The sequence below is a fragment of the Emydura macquarii genome, unplaced genomic scaffold (genome assembly GCF_026122565.2).
Source record: "Emydura macquarii macquarii isolate MOO-44397 ecotype Brisbane River unplaced genomic scaffold, CSIRO-AGI_Emac_v2 contig_3295, whole genome shotgun sequence".
Lineage (NCBI taxonomy): Eukaryota > Metazoa > Chordata > Testudines > Chelidae > Emydura > Emydura macquarii.
This window is the reverse complement of record NW_027133432.1, coordinates 1,187,980-1,205,842: the sequence shown is the minus strand read 5'-3', so window position 1 is coordinate 1,205,842 and position 17,863 is coordinate 1,187,980. Positions and strand designations below refer to the sequence as shown.

Here is a 17,863-nt window from a genome sequence, read left to right as displayed (position 1 = left end):
AGATGGCAAGGAAGGAGAGTTACAACTCAGGAACCAACAACAAAGGGGTCAGAAGGTGTAAGCTGAGAGGTTCTAATACCTTTTTCATAAGGCAAGAGGAGTATTGGACTGAGTAGAACTGACCCTGGGCAGCTTAGCTCTTTCTGCTCCCTTTGCTGTTGTGAAAAAAGCCTGGTTGCTCTCCCCTTCTCTATCTGAAATCTCCCGACGGCCGATAAGGCAGCTCCCTCCTCCCCTCGCAGGCCTCTTTGCGCCCTGGAAGGAAAGGGAGAGGGGAGGACAAAGCAACAGAGGGCCCGATGTTGCAGGAGCAGCCTGGGGAGCCTCTCAGTTCCCAGAAAGAGTGGGGAAATGGGCACAGTAGTTGAAGCAAATAGGGAAGTCCCACCCAGCAATAACTGGGAGGAGAAGAGGGTATATATTCATTGGGGGGAAGGATTGTTTTTTTGGGAGAGTGGGGACACTGCACGTAGCATTGTGTGTCGGGAGGCCTGCACTAGCTCAGTTTTTTGGCCTGGACGGAGAACACGGACCACACAGTCACCAAATGGCTGAAAGGTGGGATGTCCGACTTATGTTATGTGTTGTGCCAAAAATGACAGACCATAATTATTTTAAAGGATGTTCTCACTGCATGAATGTAATAAATCAGTTTTGCAATCTGTAACCGGATAATGGAGGAAAGGGAAGGGAAAAGCCTGTTACAGACTGCAAAACTACTATATATTATCTTCAGACTGAGGAAAAATATGCTTGACACTTAAAACCATTATACTCTGTCAATTGTGGCACAACATATAAAGCAGAGGTGTAACACATTTCAGTCAGCTGGCATACATTGGCTAGTTTGGAGTTTGGTATGAGAACTGGGTCAAAACAATGGAAGATTGCTTTGGAACAACTATTATTATGGGCTTACCTAACTTCCTGTATGTGCCTAAGAGTGGGTCCCCATATAATGTGTCCACTCCCTCACACATGCATACATACAAAAAAATGTGAACGCTTCGGGCATGCAATGTGCTAGACAGATGATAGGTATCAGATGGTGAGACAGGGTGAGCAACAAAGATATGACAAAGCACAGTGGTCTGTAAGCAGAATAAAGCTACTGAAACTGTAATTACCATATGGTGGTAATAAACAGGACATGTGCAAAACAGAAAAAGATTTCACAGCAAGGGGCATGATAAGAGTCAGCAAGAGGCAAAACTAGGAAAGACACAATGGGACTGCAAGCACAACAAACAGCGATAACATTTCATATTAATTACCCTCAACTAAGTCCCAGTATGTACAGTACATCTTATACCTAAAAATAATGTAAACAGCCCGGCTGTGAGCACTCTCTAATTTATCATCCTGTTCACCTTCCTTTGTAATATCCATATTACAAGGAATAAAAAAGACTCATACATCTATTTTAAATATACTGTCAAAGTGCTCAAACACAAGACAATGATTCAGCTCATCTTCCGTGTATTTAATTCTCTCCAGTCTTTTGGATGCCAAATAAACACAAATGAAAAACATATGGCATCTTAATGGACTGGAAGAAAACGAGGATAGTGGCTGATTTTTAAAGAAAAGCATGGCATGCAGGTGGTATGTTTTAAACCACCTTTCACCTAGAGTTTTGAAATTTTTGTTTTTGTTTTTAATGGAAGAGACTTACCTATTCTTCTCTACTGAAGTTCAGTACTTTGCTCACTACTGAGCTAAATTTACCACTTTCGGCAGGGAATACATACTTCTTCCTAGGTTCTTATAAGAGTGCTCAGCACCATATTATCCCATATCCATCAACATCAATGCTGAATATGGCCCCACTGGTATATTTATTTCTAATTTATTTGGATATTGTACTACCATAGGTGTCCTTGGCCCTTTATAGATAGAACACAGTTCCTAATCCAAAGAACTCACAGTCTAAGACCCCTACCCTGGAAGTGGCCACATGTGGAGACGTTTGCAGAATAGGGGCTTTAACCAGGGGCATGGTTGGGGGTGGCAGCAGGGGTGTTGCCCCATCAACTGCAAGCCTCGGGGAAGGTATGGAATTTGCCACCCCTCCATGCAGCTCTGTTGGCCTGACTGGAGATGCCCCCTCAAATACAGAAGTCAAAAATACCCCTATGCAGGGATTTTAAAAGACTTTATATGGGACCTGATTTTTGCCTCAAATACTATTGCTCATAGTTGGTAATAAGTGAATTACCACACAGAACTGGGAATTATTCTGGGCTGGGAAATCGAACCTCCCATTTTTTTGTTTGTTTGTTTGTTTTTTAAAGCCAACACAGCCTTCTTCCTCAGTCCTAGGACTGTACATTTTCTGGCATCTAATAAGGTGTTATTAAATTATTCCCAATTATCATTCACATTTTTCTGATTAAATTCTTCCTCCCACATGATTTGGCTTATAATTGTTTTTAACTTTGTTAAACTGGCCCTATTAAAGCACTAAGTATATATGTTACCAGTCCGGACTTTATTCTGCTTGCATGTTCAGAGTCTTTCCTCGTTGTACACCCAGTATTCAGAGACTGTGAATATATTTGCATTCACACAGAGACATTCCACAAAACTATCCTGTTCAAGTTCCTGAGAGGAAAACATAATGAGCAAACAACTAGTATCAACTGGATTTTGTTTTGGTACAACAGCTACCAAGAGACCTATAGAAAATCATGTATGTATAATTACAGATGTCAACTTTTTGAGTTTTTTGTTGCTGTTTATTTTTTGTTTATTCTTTTGCCCATGAGCACAGGTATATCCCAAGTTTGCTACTCATGTAAAAAATCCTAAATAGCACTCCCATAATTTGAATTAAGTAATGCTATCATATCACAATATGCATACATATGAAAAACTGGTATACATTATTACCAGGACAGAATATTAATATGAGCAAGCACCTAGAAAGACTTTTAGCCACCAAAATGTTCCTATAAGCAGCTAAGCCAAGTATAGCCTCTGGGATTTATTCTTCCAAATCAGTCAAGAGTCTTATTTTATAAGCTGTAAAGGACCTTCAACTCCCACTGAGATCCTAGGAGAACAATGCTAAACAAGGGAAATGGGAATCATATGAGAAACATAGCAAGGAAAGCTACTTCTGAACAGCAGGCCCAATTCATTGGTGTGCTGTTTTGCTCTGCCATTGAAAAGTAAACTTGTAAAAATCTAGCTCCAGGAAATTTCTCCAGAGAGTTTCCCTGGCTGGTGCAGAACCAGTATATCAGCATCACCTGGATTGCATTTGAAGTGACCCTGAGTGAGTTTCTCTATTACTCTTCCCAGGAATGGGAAGCTAGATACTAGGCAGTTAACCAGAAAGGTTAGTTGTGTTGAATGATGTTTTGAATGGGTTGTAGACTGCCTTCTTAAGAGATGTCAATTATCTCAGTTAGCAGATATGCTCATCTTTTTCATTAGCCAGGATCAAAGTCATAGATAGTAGCCTGATTTTCTTGTAGTGCTTCCTATGGTATGAATGAGCCAAATTCAGAGGTGGAAAGCATTGTTGTCGGGACACGAGTGTCCCAAGAAACTCTCTCAGATATGAGGGATTTTCTCAGAAAGATAGATAGATTCTGGAACAGAGAGCTGAGTGGACGCATTCTGCATTAAACAAGGTAATTCACTTTCCACAACAGTTTAGGATATGTGAATTGAGACTTCTTTGCTTTTTCCACAGTTAAGACCAAGGTTCATGAGAATTTTTTGTACCAGAGCATGTCTTCATCTGTCTGCGTACACTGTTACTGACACTCTAGTTTTCCTTTCCTGTTGCTTCTGTCACAAGTCATTAGAGAACCAGGAGATCAGTGAGAATGATGAGGAAGGAGTGGACGACTTGGTGCTAGAATGTCAGTGCCTGTGGGTAAGTGATCCACTAGATCTTCTCTTCCATAGCCTCTTGTTGGGATTACCTGAGGGATATTTTGTAATTTGATTAGCTGCATGAATTCTTGAGGTCAGACCATGACAATTGTTTCTTATCTGAAAGATTCTGATCTCAGCCTCCAAGAGGTCCTAGGTGCTCCAGGACAGGCGTGTGTTAATTGTATTCTCTATATTGATATATGTAAGTGAAGAGTGAGAAAGACTGGAAAATGAGAGAGGTTGTTTTGGGACATTGCATCAGAGTGATTGTCAGTATAGCTGCTGAAATATCCCAGGACAGTGAGTCTTGGTAACTTCATTGCCACATCAGAACTCATTTCAGTATTTGCCTCATGAAAACCCATGCCTTTTGAAGCAAGACGTACTGAACAAGTTCCATAAAATCTTTGTACCATGTTTCATATTTTTCTGTAAATGCAGAAAGTAAATAAGAAATTCCATCTTTTATAAATACAACGTGGAAATGTCCCCAAATCCTATTCTGTGCAAAAAAGATGCCTGTAATTCATAAGATCTTTAGAAATTATAGATTCATAATAAAGCTAGAAGTGATTATTGGAACATCTAATCTGACCTCATCCTGTATATCACAGGCCATTACATTGCATTCAGTTATCCATAAATTGAGCCCAGTAACTTGTGTTTTAGCTACAGCATATCTTCATAGAATTATAGAGTTGGAAGGGACCTCAGGAGGTCATCTAGTCCAACCCCCTGCTCAAAGCAAGACTAACCAGGATTAACCACAGCTTTGTCAAGCCGCATCTTAAAAACCTCCAAAGATGGAGATTCCACCACCTCCTTAGGTAACCCATTCCAGTGCTTCACCACCCTCCTACTGAAAATCCTTTTCCTAATGTCCAACCTAGACCTCCCCGACTGCAACTTGAGACCGTTGCCCCTTGTTCTGTCATCTGCCACCACTGAGAACAGCCTAGCTCCATCCTCCCTGGAACCCCCTTTCAGGTAGTTAAGAATGAGGGGGGATTTGATAGCAGCCTCTCTCTTCTGCAGACTGAACAAGCCTAGTTCCCTCAGTCTCTCCTCATAAGTCATGTGCTCCAGTCCCTAATTATTTTTGTTGCCCTCCGCTGGACTCTCTCCAACTTCTCCACATCTTTTTTGTGGTGGGGGACCCAAAACTGGACACAATACTCCAAGTGCGGCCTCACCAATGCCAAATAGAGAGAAATAATCATTTTCCTTGATCTGCTGGCAATGCTCCTACTAATGCAGCCCAATATGCTATTAGCCCTTCTTGGCAACAAGAGCACACTGCTGATTCATATCCAGCTTCTTATCCACTGTTACCCCCAGATCCTTTTCTGCAGATCTGCTGCCTAGCTCGTCGGTCCCCAGTCTGTAGCTGTGAATGGGATTCTTCCGTCCTAAGTGCAGGGCTCTATCATATCAAGTGCAGGACTCCATTCATATCAAGGCATTCACATCTTAATTTGCAGACAGCAAAAGATAAGAACATAAAAATGGCCTTACTAAGTCAGACCAATGATCCAGGTAGCCACATATCCTGTCTTCAACAGTGGCTGGTACCAGATGCTTCAGAAGGAGCTAACAGAATAGGGCAATTTATCGAGTGATCCACTCCCTGTCATCCAGGCCCAGCTTCTAGCAATCAGATGTTTAGAGACACACAGAGCTTGGGGCTGCATCCCTGATCTTTTTGGCTAATAGCCATTGATAGACCTATCCTCAATGAATTTATCTAATTCTTTTTTGAACCCAGTTATACTTTTGGCCTTCACAACATCCCCTGGCAATGAGTTCCACACATTGACTGAGCGCTGTGTGAAGAAATACTTCCTTTTGTTCATTTTAAACCTGCTTCATATTAATTTCATTGGGTGACCCCTGGTTCATGTATTATGTGAAGGAGTAAATAACACGCCCCTATTCATATTCTTCACACCATTCATGATTTTCTAGACCTCTATGATATCCCCCTTCAGTCATTTTACCAAGCTGGACAGTCCCAGTCTTTTTAATTTCTCTTCATATGGAAACTGTTCCATATCCCTAGTTATTTTTGTTGACCTTCTCTGTACTTTTCCCAATTCTAACGTATCTTTTTTGAGATGGGGTAACCAGAACTGCATGCAGTGTTCAAAGTGTAGGCATGGATTTATTTAGTGGCATTATGATATTTTCTGCCTTATTATCTATCCCTTTCCTAATGGTTCCTAACATTGTTAGCTTTTTTGACTGCTGCTGCACATTCAGCAGATGTTTTTACAGAACTATTCATGATGACACCAAGCTATCTTTCTTGAATGGTAAAAGCTAATTTAGACCCCATTATTTTGTATGCATAGTTGGGATTATGTTTACCAATGTGCATTACATATCGATCATGAAATTCATCTGCCATTTTGTTGTCCAGTTACCCAGTTTTGTGAGAATCCTTGTAACTTTTTGCAGTTTGCTTGGGATCTAACTGCCCTAACTCCCTTGGTAGTTTGTTCCAATGGCTAATTACCCTCATTGTTAAAAATTTGTGCTAATTTCTAATTTGAATTTCTCTGGCTTCAGCTTCCAGCCACTGGTTCTTGTTATGCCTTTCTCCTCTAGTCTGTTAATCTTCAGAGTCTTTCTCCCTATGAAAATACTTACACACTTTAACCAAATCACCAATCAGTTTCCTTTTGGATAAGCTAAATAGAATGGGCTCTTTAAGTTTTTCACTGGAAGGCATTTTCTCCACCCCTGGAATAATTTTTGTGGCTCTTTTCTACACTCTTCACATTTTAAGAAGGAAGTTGATAAACTGGACACCAGAACTGGATATAGTATTCCAGTATCGGTCTCACCAATGCAGTATACAAAAATAAAATCAACTCCCCACTTCTACTAACTACTTCCGTTTATACATCCAAGGATCACATTAATCTCCTTTGCCACAGCCTTGCACTAGGAACTCACATTCAGTTGCTTGTTCACTATGATTCCTAAATCATTTTTATAGTCATTGCTTTCAAGTATACAGACCCTCCCATTGTGTATGTAAGGTCTGCATTCTTGTTCATAGATGTATAACTTTGCTTTTGGCTGTATTAAAACACATTCAGTTTGAAAGGCCCAGCTTACCAAATGATCCAGATTGCACCGTGTGGCAGCCTGGTCCACCTCATTATCTACCATTCTGCCAGTCTGTCATCCATAAGTTTTATCAACACTGATTTTATATTTACTTCCAGATCATTGATGAAAATATTGAATAACATAGGACTTCAGACTGAGCTCTTTCGGACCTACCAGAAAAACCACCATTCAATGATGATGACCCTTTGACAACTCCTTTTTGAGATCCATCAGTTAGCCAATGCTTAATCCAGTTAACATTTCCGCTTTACTGATATTGTATAGTACTAATTTTTTCATCAGAATATCACGTCATATTATGTCAAATGCCTTACAAAAGTCTAATTACATTATATCTGCACACTTACTTTTATCAACCCATCTTGCAATCTCAAAGAATGAAATCAGTTTTGTTTGGCATGACTGTAAATCCACAATAATTACATTCCTGTCGTTTAGTTCTTTATCAGTTGAAAATCATATCAGATTTTCCATTGGTTCCATTGTTTTGCTGGGTCAACTCCACCAATCAAGAAGTTCAATCAATCAGACAGCTCCCGCTAGGATCAGCTGTGACCAGTGTAGAGCTATGAGACTGAGGACTGGTCTATACTGGGAACTTACATCAGCATAGTATCAAACAACCACACCCCTGAGAGATGTAGCTATGTCAACCCAACCCCTGGTGTAGACAGTGTTAGGTTGATGGAATAATTCTTCTTGTGATATAGCGAAGGCAGAAGACTGTAGAAAAGTGATTGAAGGGAGATATGTAAGCCTCAGAATGTTCCGGGCTCTGTTCCCTGCAGTTTAGCTGAGAGTCGTTAGGGGGCAATCAGGAGCAGCTGGGGCTAATTAGGGACCAGCCAGGTGCTCCATAAAAACCCTCTGACCCAAACAGACAGGGCATGAGCTGGGAGGAGCAGGAGTGCTGTGCTGTGTGTAGGAGTACTGATTGTGAGGAGGAACAAGACCGGAGTTTAGAGATTCTGTGGAAGAGCAGGCTGGAAGAAGGTACCAGGCTCAAGAAGCCAGAAGGAGGGGGAAAATTAGCCCAGGGGAAGAGAGTTTGCAGCTGGGAACACGGTGCCAGCAGCACATAGCTGCTTCTCACAGGGCCCCTGGGCTGGGACCTGGAGGAGTGGGTGGGCCCGGGTCCCTACCCCCTCCTCGGGGAAACTGGAGTGGCTGGAGACGCCCTGATCCACTACAAGCAATGGAAGCGTGAGGCCCACTAGGATGTACTCGGCTATCTGCCACATTCTGTTGACCTAGCTACTGCCTCTTGGGCAGGTGGATTACCTACGCCAATGGGAGAACTCCTCCTGTCAGCATATGTAGTGACTACACTGAAGCAGCACGGCTGATGCACTGCCGCTGTGCCACTATAGTGCTTAAGTGTAGACATATTCTGACTCTTCTGCAGCTGGTTCCCTGACTCCCAGGAAGTAGAAGGTCACATGAAATTCCTTGAGTGTATGTAGAGATTCATCAGTTTTGTTGCTAAAGAGACTGCTACCCCCACAGGGTGGTACTCCATTGTTTGACCTCCTTGGGGAACTCCAAGGCCTGTAGCCATGAAGCTCATCTCATGACTATCCAGATATTATGGCGTATGATCTGCCCACTGTATTGAAGGGAGCATGGAGGAAAGATGTTGCGACTAGTTTTCCCTTGTCTCGGATGGCTTGGAACTGAAGTCTGCATTCCTGATGCAGTGTGTTAGTGGATTCAGGCAGCTGGTTGTAAGTCAAAAAAAAGTTGTATTTGGACATCTGATCTTGGCAATTTGTTATATAGATGCTAAGTTGGCCAAAGACGAAATCTTCCTCCTGAAGAGGTGTAGCCACTTCATATCTTTGGAAGAGTCGACTTGAGCTGATTTGGGATTAGGGTGGAGAAACAAATATTCAGCTCCCCTGGAGAAAATTAAATATCGTTTCTCAGTCCTATTAGGGGCACAGCTGGCAGGCGTGTGCCAGATTGTTTTAGCGGATTGTTTGGCCTGGTTAATGGGAAGTGCCACTTCAGAGGGAGCTGTAGCCTGCAAAATGTCCAAGAGCTTGCGAGTCAGAACTTGGACCACTTCTAACATGATCTGTAGAGCTCGAGCCTCATAAGAAGGCCCTGCTACAGCTTAAAGTCGCCCGGTGGTGGGGGGGGGGAGAGGCAAATGACATTGCCTTATCTGCAGAAGGTGAAGAAAGTACTGTGGGTGGATCCAGTGGTACTGGCAGTACCAGCTGTTCCTCCTTCATCAAGTGTTCCTGTGAAGAACCACAGTCTCCACCTGGGGGTGATCACTGCTGGGAATGGTACCCAGGGTCCTTGTACTCAGGTGCCCAAAAGTATGGGACCCACAGGGCCCCAATAAAGTTGATGGCCAGAATCACAGGAGCATGCAGGTGGGCTCCATGGCAGAGTCTACATCATCTCCTTGTGAGCTCCAGATACACCTGTTCTGGAGTGTAGAGTCTCAGGTGGTGCCAGAAGAAGGATGGAGGAAGACCTCCTTTTAGACAATGAGTGGGGAGATCTGTCCCTCTTCTTGTGGGGAATAATTGCCCTTTCTTTCCTTATGACAGGCCAAGCAAGACTTGAAGCCTGAAATGTTGGGGGAGCTGAGGATGGGGGATACCCCTAATTCCAAACTAATTAGCTAGCACTAAATCTATCCAAACTTTAACAACTATTTACGATATTTACAGACCTGAAGAAGCAGAATGCAGGAGGTTCTGTCCCAGACTGTGCATGGTAGAAAAGGAACTGGAGAGGGAGTTGATCTGCACCATTCCTTATGCCGTCAGCTGGGAGCACACGGAGACAGAAGTGCAAAGCAACAGACACTGCTATCAAAAATTTCTGGTCCCAGGTGCACAAATCGTATGCACACCCACAGTGAATACACATAGGGACCAGCACTCAAAGAAAACCTGCTCCTTTTTGGTTTTGGTTCCTTCTGCCTTCGCATGACTTTGTACTTTCTGTGTAAATAAACAAGACTATCAAAGAAAATACCAGATGCCAGTATAAATTTCTGCTCCCAGCTGGAACAAGCTCAGAACCCCCCAACTTTCGCTAACCACTGTGATTGAAAAGGGGTAACAATATATAATCAGTCTCTCTGTCTTTCCACTTAAGTATTTTTCTCTGTAATTTAATAAATATATTTGAAATTAAGAATAAAACTAAGGGCTATACATAGATAAATGCCAGAGGATATAATGGCATAAGTTATAGTTGAAATCAAGACAGTTTCAGGAAGATAAATTATCATGCAAAAATCTGACTGGCCAGGAGAATCTGTTCAGTCATTTATTTTATGAAAACTGGTAACAGTAATTAATAACCACTTTTAATCAGACAGTTTCGGTATGTGATATTCAACTGTAGTTTTGTCATGTGAAAATACATTATAATTTTTCCTATTTAGGAAGAGAGCCCTTGATATTTTAGCAATGTGCCACTTTTCCCCTGACAAAACTCTAGGACAATGTATAGTAATTGAATTAAAAGTTGTGAGCCTGATTTTGTTCCCATTGAAGTAAATCGAACTGGTGCAGAAGAACAAGATTGGGCCTTGTGTTCCTATTTTTCTCTCCTAATGTCCCAAGGCTAAATCTTAAAATCTTTACTCAGGCAAAACTCCTTAGAGAGGACAGGATTGTGCTTCCTGTTTATAGATTTCAGATTCTGGCAGAAATGAAAATTGGCTGTTTGCAATACTGAATTTCAGCAAACTCTTTTGACTTCCCTTTTAAATATGAAGCAGCCAATTAAATAGTCCCCACTGTCAGAAAGTTTCCTTAATTAAGACCATGAAAAGGCTTTAGAATTCCTGACACAAATGGAACATTCTTATTCAGTGATGTCATTAATGCTAATTCTTTACATAGATCTGCTACTTTTTCTTATTTATACTGATAAATTCCATGTCACAGTAATAGTAAGATACTGGAGCCAATATTTTTCTATGAAATGTGGGACTAATCCTACTACCACTGAAATCAATGACAAAATTCAGTGACTTTGGGGGCCTTATCCTATTCCCATTTTGCTTTTGGTCTCATGCCTTACATCACAAACTATGGCATGACAATTATCTAGAAAATCTAGATTCATAGATTTTTAAGGCCAGAAGGGATCATTGCAATCATTTAGTTTTACCTCCCGCATAACACAGGCCATATCTTGAATTAATTCCTCTTTGAACTAGAGCATTTGTTTTAGAAAAACATCTAATCTTGATTTAAAAATTTCCTTGATGGAGAATCCACCACTACTCTGAGTGAATCTCTAGCTGGATTGTTTCAAATGGTTAATAACTTTCATTGTTAAAAGTGTACAACTTATTTCAAGTCTGAATTTGCAGACTAGCTTCAAATTGCAGGCATTGTATCTTGTTATACCCTAGTTTGCCAAATTGAAGAGCCCTTTATCATCTTTTTTTTTTTTTTTTTGGGGGGGGGGGGGGGGGGAGTAGGAAGAGGGGAGAGGGTACTTGTAGATTGTACTCAAGTTACCCCTTAACCTTTTTTTGTTAAGCTAAACAGATCGATCTCTTGGAGTCTATCACAATATGGTATGCTTTCCAATCCTTTAATCATTGTCTTTATTGTTATAGCTTATTGTTCAATTACTGGCTTTTTTTATGACAAGAAAAAAAAATCATAGAATAAACTTTGCATCTAATTTTAAAAATTGTAATTATGAACTTCTAGCTGAGAAGCATATTTCTCGGAGCTGAAATTTTGTCTTGCATTTTGTATACATTCCCTGTAGTTGAAAATTCATGTCACATTCCATGATTTTCACAGCTAACCAAAGAATCTCAGTTTTAACCTTCAAGTATTTGTTCTGATTTCACTGAGATAAGTGTTTAGTTTTGCAAGGATATGATTTGCATTTTATTTGTAAGGAGAGCCAAAAAACTGAGATTCACACAACAAGAAACATTTAGAGTGACAAGAGTAGACACAAAAGATAAAATTTCCATCTTAAAAATCTTTGCAGGTGCTAAAAACAAAAAGGGAAGAGGTGAGGAAAATATGAATGTTGCCAAAAAAAAAAGTAAAAGTTTAAAAGGGAGAGAGTGTCAACTATTTTTATAGCTCATTTGTTTTAGCCAATTTTTTTTTTTTTTTTTTTTTTTTTTTTTTGGAACACTTCGAATCTTTGAAATAAATTTCTCTATACCTTTTGCCCTTTTCTGTTTGGAATACATTAAATTTAGTCTCATGTATCCATTGTGACAAGCTTTGTTGCTTTGTTTAGTTGTTTGTGCACTAGCATGAATGATTAAATCAACAGAGCTCTAAGATTATGTATGTAAACTGCTTTGAGGATTCTTAAGCAATCAAGTACATAATATGTGAGGTCCTACAAAAACAAGTCACTTTAAAAAAATAATTCCTTGATACTGATACTTTTTTTTAAAAGGGTAATATTTGCTCATCTGTGTCTCTCACATCTTTTACAAATCTTCAGTCTTCTTTGCACTCCCTTATCCTTTACCCTCCACCATCTGATGCTTCCCTCAGACTGAGCACAACCTGACTCTGTGAGCAGTCCTATTGAGTCAACATGACAGCACCCAGAGTAAGGTAGTCCTGATTCTGAATAAGGCAAGTGATTAAGGTAAAAAAATAATAAAAGGAAACAGTTTCCATTACAAGCCCATTTATTAGCCACACTCTAACTATGGTTAGCAAAATTGGATGCCCTGGAAGCATAATTTAAGATGACTTTTTTGGAAAATGTTTGTGCAATCAAAAGATTTCTGATTTTTTTTTTTTTTTTTTTTTTTTTAAAAGAAGGAATTTTACTCTACATGCCTAGCATTTTGGGGTGCTTCTAACAAAAAGGAACTTGATGCAAAAGTTCAAACAATGATTATATGGGGGGTGAAATTTAAGTTATTTACACCTATATTGATTGGTAAGTGTATCTGAATACATCTCTGCCTGCCCTTAATTGTACCTTTCCTTATTTTCAAACACCTTGTCTCTGACTCAAAAAAATGTAACTTATCACATGTCATATCAGGATCATCAAACATATGGCCCATGGGATGGAACCAGTCTCTTCCTTTGGCCCACAGTTCATCCCATGCACCTCAAGGTATCTGGCCTGCAGCTACTTGCTTTGCATCTCACAGAGGCCTGAGACAGCAGAAGCCAGAACTGGGGTAGGAAGAGCTGAGGAGATCGTGCCAGATGGGACCCAGGCATCTGATCTCTTCCTGTCGCTGAACAGGAGCTTCTTGAGCAGCAGTTATTCTCCCAAAGCCCCACAGGCGAGGTCTCAGGAAAGGGTTCTTTCCAGCCTCCCCCTTCTCTGTGACATTGTCTTCTCTGCTGACACTGCTCAGGTTGTAGAACTGGGCTCCTGCTCCCTTCACACTACCTCCCAAGAGAAGAGAAAGACTATCTTGGAGGGAATTCACAATGGAAGGGAGAGGGGAAAAATGAGAAAGGGAGCTACCCAAAGGGAGAAGAGAAAAGAGAGAGATTCCTCAAAGAGAAGAGGAAGGGGAATCCCTGAAAGGCAGGCGAGAAGGGGGAAATTCCCGAAGACAGGAAAGCTGAATGTGGGGGGCAAAGGGGGTGTCCAAATGGGAAGAAGAAGAAATTCATAGTGTTGGGAAAAGAGAGAAACTTTCCAAAAAGTTAGGGTAGGGGGAGCACAGATGGATGTTTTATTAGGGAATGGGAGCTTTCATAAAATGTATCTACTTTTAATAAATACAGTATTTACCTTATGAAGCTAAACAGACATATTCTGTATATGGATAAGACCGCAATTGGCCTCGTCAGTGAAGTTTTTTACTTCCATTCTGAAGACTGACGGACAAAGTATATTCAACCTTCAACACATAATGAGTTTGACATCCCTGCCCTAAGCACAGTCAAAAGTTGACAGTGGACCATGAAATTAGCCAATCACCACCTTCCCCTCTTTCCTCCATTAGGCCTGGAACTTGCAAACATGTAAGTGCTCAAACTTACACATACAATTAATCATACTGACTTCAGTGGGACTACTCATGTACCTAAAGTTATTCGTGTACATAACTGCAGGATCAGGGCCTTACTTTGCATGTATTAATCCTATTGGTTAAAATGCTTTCAAGTTCTCCCTTTTTCATTTTTGTATTTTCCCTTATGACATGCACATCTAATAGAAAATGCAGTTAGAATGACAGTACATTTAGCTTACCCTGACAATTTCAGGAAAAAAAACATATATGCAATACATCTGCAAAACTCAGTTTCAAGTAATCTCGGACTATAAAAATTAAAATAGTTATTGACAAACTGTGTCACTATATGTCAGATTTAAGGTTAAATAAGATTAATAATGCATACCAAATTTCCTTGGAATTGTTTTTTTTATGGTGCCTGCCACCCAACAGAACTAGTTCCAAAAGATACAAAAAGAGGGACCTGGGGTATTATTCCTATCCTTCCCTGTCATGATTGATCCATGCAGACTAAATTTATGTGTCAAGATGGGACAGAACGAGAGATGGTGGCTGATATCCATAGTAATTTAACCATACCCAAAAAGGGCAGCAGTCTGTTGATACATCCCTATCATAGCAGAGCTCACATAGCTTAGTATTCCCTTGAAGGATAGGTAGCTTAGAGTTTAGGATGCTTGACTACTAGTTATGGTAGAACCTCAGAGTTATGAGCACCAGAGTTACGAACTGACCAGTCAACCACACATCTCATTTGGAACGGGATGTATGCAATCAGGCAGCAGTAGAGACGAAAAAAAAAAAAAAGCAAATACAGTACAGTACCGTGTTAAACATAAACTACTAAAAAAAATAAAGGGAAAGCAGAATTTTTCTTCTACATAGTAAAGTTGGAAAGCTGTATTAAGTCAATGTTCAGTTATAAATTTTAGAAAAAAACACCATGTTTTGTTCAGAGTTACGAACATTTCAGAGTTAACGAACAACCTCCATTCCTGAGGTATTCATAACTCTGAGGTTCTACTGTATTTCAATGGGGATAGAGCAGTTCAAGAAAATTTTGTGTATAGAATTCAGAATTTTCTGTCCGGTATATTGGATTTTCCTATGTAGGAGGGGAAGTCTGGTCTCAAAATCTTGAACATTTCAGTGGTTTGCTAAAAAAAGAGACATGGTTGGACTCAAGCAATTTCAAGACTGTTCTTGCAATAGGAGTCTTTTAATTGACTTCAGTGGGCTTTGGATCAGGACATCAGTTTCTGCAGATCTTGCCAAATGAGAAAATAGGCCCATAGTGATACCAGTGATTTTGGACAGCATATCAAATTATTGAATGGTATCCAAAACTTAGCCAAATAGTTACATTTTAAACATAAGGGAAAGTACCAGATCTGGATCCTTTCCTGTTCTGAAAATGAAAGGGATGGTCTTTCATGGGAAACAGGTTCCCATGGAAGTTAATGGCAATATTCCTACTGACTTCAGTTAGGGCAGCATTGGGTTCAGAAAGTTCAAGTACATTTTTCATAAAAAGTGGTAAGGAAAACAACCTCGTGATTTCTAAATTTCAGTTGCAGATCCATTTAGAATAAAGGCAATTTTGAAATATCTTACTCAGTGTATAAAGATTCAGTTATATAACTGAAATTCCAATAATTGTACACTCTAGTCCTTTGCTATGAACATATTTTACACCCATAGTGGATGAGACCTATTAATACTCCAGTTATTTCTATTTAATTATCAGTCTACTAGTGGGCAGGTAGGTGAAATATTTAGCTAAACAGAATACCCCCCTCCCAAACATACACACAAAAAGAAGGACTGTGTTTTAAAGCATGTCACTATTATATTTACCAGAAAAGCATGTCTGGAGACAACAGGAAAACCTGTTAATTATCAGTCATTGAAGACACCTGTGTCCATACCAGGATTTTTTTATGTATTTTATCGTTCTTACTGGTGCATTGTTTAAGCAACATTAATAATAAATTAAAAGAAACTGCTAAAATTTGCTATTTACTTCAGTCTGTTATAGAGCTTGTATGATAATACAAGTATAGTCTTATAGGAGTTCTATGTTATTAAAAAGGCTGTTGCAAATATATTTACATCTTTCTTTTATTAGATGTTTGACAATCAGCCAATAGAGAAAAAATTAAGCTGGAGTGAAAGTGATTTTTAATTTTAGAACACAAATAGGGTGAATGATAACAAAGAAAAGGGCATGTAACTCCATCTCAGGGTATCCATTTCCATGATGAAGAGCAAAGTAGACTGGGTTAACATTCTAGTTTATTATTTCATTTTGTATACACTTTGTGTGTGTGAATCTCAGTTATATAATGTTAGAATTACATTCATAATTGTATTATTGGGACTGTCTATTTTAGGTATTTGTATGGCACCCATCAGCAGTTCTCTAAAAATTGATTTTTGCTGATGTATGCATTTACTTAAAAATACAACCGCAGAATCCCTCTCTCAGGGTTTTGCACTTCCAGTGTGAGAATTACAGAAGTTGCTGACCTGTCTAAGTGTTTGGCCCTCTATGGCACTTAGAAGACTGCAGGTCTCACCTCTGCATTCTGGCCATCTTTCAGTGTCACTTCCTTACAGACCCTTTCAATCATCTCCTCCTTGTCTGTTTCTAGTCAAAGATCCCCCCAGGAGAGACACACCAGACCTTCTCTCACTGCTGCTCAGGAACTTCATCTATAATTTTAATCTGATATTACTGTTTTCATTGGTGTGCCAATGAGCCCTTCAGTCCTAAGTAATTTTTTCTTTTATTGTTTAATTTGCCTTTTCCTTCAATATTTGAGCTATGTGGACTCAGGTCAAAATTTGAAGCTTTGTGGTTTCATTTCTTCATTTGTGTGTTGATTCAGGCACTGATGAGTTGACCTGATCCCTCTAGATCCTTAGGGCCTCTTAACATACAGTAGTATTAAGTGCTCTTGATGCTTTGAGTCGTCAATCCAGGCTCAAGTTATCTGTCACTGACACTTAATTTCAACTCAAGGACCCATCTTTCCTGAAGCACTTTTGGGACTCAATATTTAGTTCTCTCTGTTTGCCTTCAGTGGGGTTACACAGATGTAAGCGGGAGCTTAATTTGCTCTGCAGTATCTTTATTACTGATGATAAATGACAAGGAAATAATCCTAAACGCTGAGCTCTGGATGAGTATGCAGGGCTAGCTGCTGGAAAAAACATTTTTATTTCTAAACTGAGCAATTCTGATTAGAATCAGTCAGTGTGAACATAGAATCTCACAATGCCATTTTTAGAAAGTCACCTTTTCACACTTAAGATGAGCTATCCAGTTCATGCCATGACAATGGGCACTGTCCAGTGATCTAGAGGAAAAGTTGTTATTTCCTTTCAAAAACATACTGAAGTCAACAGAAGATTTGTCATGGAAATCAAGGAGAGCAGGGTTGTATTCTTAGACACTCACTATGTTATGGCATTTTAGGATCTTTTGTATTGTGTAAGAAATGATAAGTACAGTAATAATATTTGAGTGACCCACAATTAACCCCACTCACTGAATAGAATTCTGACTATTTTCCTGAATTGTAGAGTTCAACTTTACAAGCCACAAAAACAGAACCAAACTGATACTAAAAGGGATTTTGCTGCATGTAGATTTTGATTATTGATTTTCCTTTTGAACACTTCACAACGGAGAGGAATAAATATTTAGATGGAGAGCTTTAATAAGGAGGATACTTTAACAGCATTTTAAAATAGTTCTGGGAAAGTAAGTATAGTTTTTTTTAATTTGATTCAGGAACAATTATGTTTTTTGTGGTATGAGTTAAAGAAATTAGAAAGCTTAATATTGGGGATTTCAAACATAATAGT

The 17,863-nt window shown here is 39.6% G+C and overlaps 1 protein-coding gene and 1 long non-coding RNA gene across 2 annotated transcripts in view; one reads left to right on the top strand and one right to left on the bottom strand.

Annotated features, from left to right (window-relative positions):
- The window catches only part of LOC137143064 (regulating synaptic membrane exocytosis protein 1-like), a 132,214-nt gene that overhangs the window by 18,137 nt on the left and 96,214 nt on the right, over positions 1-17,863 (bottom strand). The window lies entirely within an intron of this gene.
- On the top strand, positions 2,279-11,436 carry LOC137143065 (uncharacterized). Its single transcript, XR_010917097.1, has 3 exons — positions 2,279-3,889; positions 7,125-8,022; positions 9,717-11,436. It is a non-coding gene; the product is annotated as an uncharacterized lncRNA (long non-coding RNA).